At 46.7% G+C, this 6,883-nt stretch overlaps 2 non-coding genes across 2 annotated transcripts; both read right to left on the reverse strand.

Annotated features, from left to right (window-relative positions):
• Positions 1 to 1,010: 1,010 nt before the first annotated feature.
• On the reverse strand, positions 1,011 to 1,083 carry TRNAK-CUU (transfer RNA lysine (anticodon CUU)). Its single transcript has one exon. It is a non-coding gene; the product is annotated as a tRNA-Lys (tRNA).
• A 2,191-nt stretch (positions 1,084 to 3,274) lies between these two features.
• On the reverse strand, positions 3,275 to 3,346 carry TRNAE-CUC (transfer RNA glutamic acid (anticodon CUC)). The gene has a single exon. It is a non-coding gene; the product is annotated as a tRNA-Glu (tRNA).
• Between the last annotated feature and the right edge of the window lie 3,537 nt (positions 3,347 to 6,883).

Genomic DNA, 6,883 nt, shown 5'->3' on the forward strand with positions numbered 1-6,883 from the left:
TTAACCCAGTTGTCCAGAGAAAGGCAAAATAACCCAAAGATCTCTGTCTCGAGTTGTGCTGGAGAATTTTATCCCCACTTCAACCATGGAGGTTTCTTCTTTCCCAGGTATCAAAGAAAGAAGCCCCATAGTGAAGTGTTTCTTCCTTCTGAAAAGTAGGGATATCATGTAATAAACAAACACTGGGTTTTTAAATGTCTCATAGGAATGCAGAAAGCAGTGGTGATATATATTTACTGGGCTAACTGTATGTGGGAGAGAAGTTAGACAAGATTTCAGGCACGAAGCACCCTTCCTCGGACTGTGTTTGGACAGGGAACGTTTTTATTTGCATGGGTTTTTTAAAATGTAAAAAAACCCCAATTTAATATTTAATTTCTTAATTTTCTTGCTGTTTATGGATTGAATACACTAATGAAACATCAAAATAATAACGCCCCTCCCCCCCCAAAACCCAAACAAACCCTACCTAAGGACTCCTCCTTGAAGCATGTGCCTCCTACTGTTGGGTTGCTGAAGCCAGTCTGTGCTGTGTAGATTGTCAGGGAGAGTTACCAAGGAATTAAAAAAAACCATCTTTCTTTCTTTCTCTCTTACTTTCTCTCTTGCTTTCTTTCTTCCCCCCTACCCCTCAAGAGGTTGAGCCCTGAGTTGATTCATCCTGCTGAAACGCTCTCCATGAAAATGAAAAAAGACCAGGTGTGTGGAGGTGTGGATAGTGAAGAAAGAAAGTAAAAGAGAGGCCATATATTAGTGCATATGTTATTGCTTCCCCTAGCTGGGGTAAAATACAAGTATCTCTGATTGCCCTGGGTGGAAATGTCAGTTCAGAAGATATGGGACTTTTACATCTTTCCCTTTCTTTTAAAGTACTGTGTAATACCACTGACACAGTCATTTTAATACCTCAGACACTAATTTTCTAAGCAGAAGAGCCATCACATGCCAAGGTGACTTTAATTTCTCAAGAGAGAATCAAGCCAGAAGAGTACATGCAGCAAGAAAACTGACGCCCAGCATAGGGCTCAAACCCACAGCCCTGAGATTAAGAGTCTCATGCTCTACCGACTGAGCTAGCTGGGCCCACCGCATGCACCTTTTTGCAGAGGCTCTCATGGGGCTTCCTAAATGTTGTTACAGATTTTTTTGAAGGTTTTTGTGCGTCTCCCCAGTGAAATACAATCTGAGCTGAGCACACTGCACCTCCCCCAACTTTCCTCTTCATTTGCCCAAATAAAAAACCCAGCATGCTCGGCTTCCCTCTACCCACACATCAGACCATCTCTGATCAGCTTCCAGCTCTTCTGGCTGCAGAAAGGCATGAATCTTGGAAGTGTTTATTTTATTTATGGAGTGATCTCAACTTGGACTCTTAAAAATGCCTGCTGAGCTAAAGCAGGCACAGCCCAAAGTTCAAGAGCATAAAGAAGGGCAGGATGTCTTGCTTGCTACTAGGGTGTGCTGCCAGCAACAGGCTGCAAGCAGCAAGCCAGGGGGTAGATAATAAATAGTACCAGCAGGAACCAGTGAGACTGAAAGATCCGGTGGGTGGGCTGGGAGCTGGGGGAAGTGCAGGGCTAAGTGCTATGAGCTGCTTATGCTGCCTCCAGGAGCAAGAGGACATGGGGGGGGAAAAAGCAAGGAGAGATCCTGAGTACCTGGATTCCAAGTCTGACAAGTTTAATGGGTGAATAACAACCCTGGTGGAGAGCTGAGATGAAGAAAATATTACTAGGACTTTTAGGCACAACAGCATGGATCAAAATGGACCAAAGTGGACAAAAATATGACCAAATATCTGTATTAAAAACTAAATCAAATAACAACCCCCAAGATTCATATGGGGGGGGGGGGAGGACTGGTGTGTGTGTATGCCTGTGGGTGGCAGTCTGTGTGTGTGTGTCTTTGTGGGTGTGGTGGGATCTTGGGGGGGGGGTGTATGGCTGGTGGTCTGTGTGTGTGTGTGTGGGGGGGTGTCTGTGTATGTATGGGGGGTGTTTGTGTGTCTGGGGGTGGGGTTGTTTGTGTGTCTGGGGTGGGGGAATGTGTGCGTCTATATATCTGGGGGGGATGTATGTCTATGGGTGGTGGTCTCTGTGTGTATCTGTGGCTGTGTGTCTGTATGCATCTGGGGGGGCGTGAGTTTGTGTGGGTGGGGAGGTGGGGATAGGGGTTTGTTTCTCTGTGTGTCTGGGTATCTGCATGCATCTGGGAGTGGGGGTGCATGTGTGTGTATCTGTGGGTGTGTTTTTGTGTCTGTTGGGGGTGTGTGTGTGTGTGTGTGTGTGTGTATCTGGGTGGGGTGCATTTGTGAGTGTATGTGTGTTTGCATCTGTTGGTGGTGGTCTGTGTGTGTGTGTGGGGGGGTGTGTAAAATGCTGACTAGCTGGCATGCATGAAGGATGTATGCGAGGGGCACAGATCAAAGCCCTCCAGAGCAGCAAATCCAAACCTCAGCATGGGTCAGAAATGCGCCAGTGCATTTGCACAATGCCCCTGACAGCTTGAAAAGCACAGGCCCAGCTTTTCACTGGTCATGCATGACACAGGCCTGACATTGTTGTGCTCTGGGAATCGCTCTTTCTATATAATGTAAGAACACAAAAGAGCTGCCATTTCCTGGATCAGCCCAGACTGTGACAAAGACATGCTCTGTGCTACCCGCTGTGGCCGGCTCTACTCCAGAACAGGCAGTAATTGAGTCACAGCTAAAGGGGAGAAAAAGCAGAGGCCCTGACAAGCCCTACTAGTCATGACAGTTTGGGAAACTCTTATGAAGTCTGTATTTTTCTGAATAAATTGCAAGCTGATTAGACAAATGTGGCCCCTGAGGTCTCGGAAACACGTGGCACTCCTAGGAACCAGGTCTGGCATAGGGACAGCCTGAGCATCCCAGAGATGCAGCGCTGAGCTGTCATCTGGTCCAGCCTCCTGCCTGAAAGGCAGGATCAGCCCTGTCCGAGCTAGCTAAAGCAACCACCAAATGTAAAAGTGGGGGGAAATTTTGATAATGATCACTTTTGGCAACCAGCCTGACATTTTCTTTAAACGGAGCCTACTTGTGGGGTTTTGGGAGGTGGGGTGGGTGGGTGGGTGGGTGGGGAGGTTGTTTTATTTTGGTTTATGGGGTGGGCTTGCCTTTGGATAACATGAGTGGGGAAAATAGCAACAGAATAGCTCTTGAAGAGGGGAGAGAAGTTCTCCCATTTCTGAATAGGAAAGCGATTCCTTACTGCTCCTAGTTCCCCCGTATGTGGGCAGGAAAAAACAACCCTTCCCTGACCGGGAATCGAACCCGGGCCGCGGCGGTGAGAGCACCGAATCCTAACCACTAGACCACCAGGGAGGCCGTAGTAGTGCCTTTTCACCTACTGCACTCAAGCCTCGATTGATCAATCCTTGCTGCTGAAGTCTTCCAACTTTTCCCCTTCAAAGTGGAGAGGAGACGGAAGAGTCAAGCCACAGGCTATTTGCTACAACACGAATTCAGCCTGATCTGTATTCAAGTTCTCATTTTGCTTCATAGTCACCCGTGGGTGATCACAAAATGAAGGCAAACATCTGCAAAATGCAACCTCTACTTCGTTTTGCATTGACCCATGGCAATGCTCTGATCTATAGGGGCACAAGAGATCCCTCCCTAAGCTCCACTGACCCTTGGCAATGTTTATGGGAAGGATCTCTTAGGGAAGACCAGCTGCAGGCTGATTTGTGTCCTAGGCACTGAGGCAGGTGTGTTTAATACCACACACTACCAGTTTCATCGGTAGAGAACCAAACGTGTCTTTTGCTACTCAAGAAGCAGCCCAATGTCATTACTTCTTTCCTAGGGGTGCAAGCGCATGTAAACCTGGACTTCCTCTCTTCCCCTCCTGGGGTGCCCCAGCCCTGCCTGAAACATGGGTTGAGGTGCAGCCAGCTCTGTCCTTGCAGTGTTTCCTCATCCTCTTCCAAAGACAAATACTAATGTCATCTTCTCTCTGTGCTGTAACGCTCCTTGCTTGCCTGTTTACTGGTCTGGTTTCCTGAGAAAATGTGAGAGGGGGTAAGGAGGGGGTTGGGTGAGGAGAAGGAATCTGCTTGGCTTGCTCCTTGGGGAGCTGCAAGACTTTCATATTGGGGACTATGTGAGAAGCAAAGATTTCTTAGAGAGAAACCTTGTATTTGAGCAACTGTGTAGTGGGGATACAGTTATACAAGCTTTGCAATGCAAGACATTCTTCATCAGGTGTGATCCTGACCCAGTCAGACCTGGTGAAGAATGTCTTGCATGGGAAAACTCATGCAAAACACAAGCTACCTAGCTGGTCCAATACCATATATCACCCTAAGAAATCCTTGCCTGTTCTAGATCACCAGGCCTACAACATCACTCTTACACTACTGCAGAGGGGATTAGTCAGACCACAGGGTCCCCTGGTGGAAGGGGAAAAACACTAGTAACAAGCATCCAGGAATTCATCTGCTTCTTGTCTGATGCAGGCATCAGAAGGCAAATTTCTAGGGGTGAGGTGGCGCTGCATAAATGAAATGAAATAGGACTACAGTAATTTGGACAATATTCTCCTTCTTCCCTTGGCCCTCACAGTCTGAGCAAGCACTGAGTCTCAGCAAGCACTGCTGAGAATGCCAGATGATATGATTGGTTATGACTTTCTGAAGTTGGGTGTCATGACATGGGGCAATGAAGGGAGACATTCAGCACCAGGCAAACCTTGCAAGACCTTATTCAAGTGAAAAACATTTCTATGAGCCAATGCACTGCTATGGCAAAACCTGTTCCCTGTGTGTTGCTCCAGTCATATCTGCATAGGAAGGGTTAAATGCCAGGTGAACCCAGGATGCTATGGGAGATATAGCCCCCCTCCTCATTCCCCCCCCCCCCCAGCGGCAGACATGCTGCAAAGGGTAGCAACTCTCTCTCTCTCTCCCAGCTAGAGTTGCCTTGCTCCTTCTCAGGTATTTCCTTCTTTGGGAGGGCAGGAGGTGGAGGAGAAGAGGGAAACCCCCTCCCCCTACCTCCTTCTGCTGTACCATATTTTATTCCCTGCTGGCCCATGAGCTCTAGGTGCAGGGGACTAAGCTCCAGGATGGTCCCTGCAGTCTTTCTCTACCCAGGGAGAGTCCCTGGTGACATGGGTTCTGCCCTGGGGTGTCATATAGGAGAATGGCAGGGATGTTGCTACCTCTGTACAATTTTGGGAAAGCCTTTGAGGCACCCTTAACATAAGGGGAGGAACATCCTATACCATGGTGGTGGTAGGAAAAGAAGATCAAGAACACCCAGATACTATCACACAGCTAAGCTTCTTAGGAGCACCTGGCCTCTTCTGCCAGGGGGGCTCCCAGTGACACATTCCCCCACAGCCCAGCTCTGCCATCACTTCCTTGCTCATCTCCCTGAGGTGTGGGCCACAGTAGGAAGTTTGGTCAACCAAAGTTGATGCCTTGCCATGGTTTTGTAGGCATCAACATGTATACTTGATACACTGTTAGGGACTAGGACATGTGCAGTTAGGGAAGGTCATCTGGTAATTTGGTGACTGACAAATTCAGTCACCTCAGTGATTTATCAAATTGGTTCAGATAAACAAGGTTGACCTATACTTGGGTGGCTTAACAGGAGGTATAACAGCTCCTGGACTTACAGGGAGGGAATGTGCTTCAGAAGGCAAATTGAATAGCCTGGAGATTTTATTGCAGAGACTTGACCAAACTTCCTTTCTTCAAGAGACCTCTATCTTATGCCTAAGAGATAACGGCAATGCAAGGTTTCAGAAGAAGAGGGTGGAGGAAATGGCAGAGATAGGATACTTGGTTGAATTTCCAGGTACATGGGTTTGTGTTCATTTCTTTACTTTTCATTGACTCTTCAGAACATGTGGGGGATTAATGTAGTTAAAATAATAAAAGTTGGTCCAATAACAGATATCATACAAAAAGCCTTGCCCCTTAGACATTTTCTGGATGGCTTCCACAACGCTGCAGCCCTGCTACAATAAACATAAATCAATGATCATTCATTGCCTCCCCTCCTAGTAACAAAATACATTGCCCCTGCTTTGACTTAGCAGCCAGACACAGGACAGGCTCTGAAACAAAGAGAACTTTATGATTTTTATCTCCACTTTAATGCTTAAGGTTTTTTGGGTCATGAGGGGGCTGTGTTGCAAGGAAGGTCACTTAGGTCCACTAGAGCTGCCAGGGTGGGAACCTGGGGGGATGGCTTATTCCATCAATGAAGAGAATTCCAGGACAGAAAATTCATGTATAGGGAGAGATAGCTAGCCACCTTAGCCTACAGTCAGGAAGAAGGCAGGAGAGAGTGGTATTTTAGAGAGGCAAGGTTCTTTGGGTAGGTGTGATATATTTTATTAGACCAAATGAGTAGCTGGAAAAAACTTCTTTGCAAGCTTTTGGGCACAATCACCCTTCTTCAGGCAGAGAGAGGCTCCCTATGCCTGAAGAAGGGTGATTGTGCCCAAAAGCTTGCAAATAAGTTTTTTCCAGCTACTCAGTTGGTCTAATAAAACATATCACACCTACCCAAAGAACATTGTCTGCCTATGTCCTTCAACCAACACAGCAACAACAAAAAACCCAGCATACTTTAGATTAACTCATTCAGAATCATTTGATTTTGTAGGCAATAGCCTACCTTGTCAGATGCTCTAAATGGACTTGCAAAGTCCTACATGAAGAAGGCATGAACACTGATTTGATATAATCTCCAGAAAAACACACAAGCCTATAGCAGAACACATTAACTTCCCTATATTTTCCACCACTGATCTCAGAATAGCTATTCCTGAACAACAAACCTCTGAAAACAAACTTGAATATGAAACTGCAGAACAAGAAATCATCCACAGACTGGACTGTG

The sequence above is a fragment of the Alligator mississippiensis genome, chromosome 11 (assembly GCF_030867095.1).
Source record: "Alligator mississippiensis isolate rAllMis1 chromosome 11, rAllMis1, whole genome shotgun sequence".
Classification (NCBI taxonomy): Eukaryota; Metazoa; Chordata; order Crocodylia; family Alligatoridae; genus Alligator; species Alligator mississippiensis.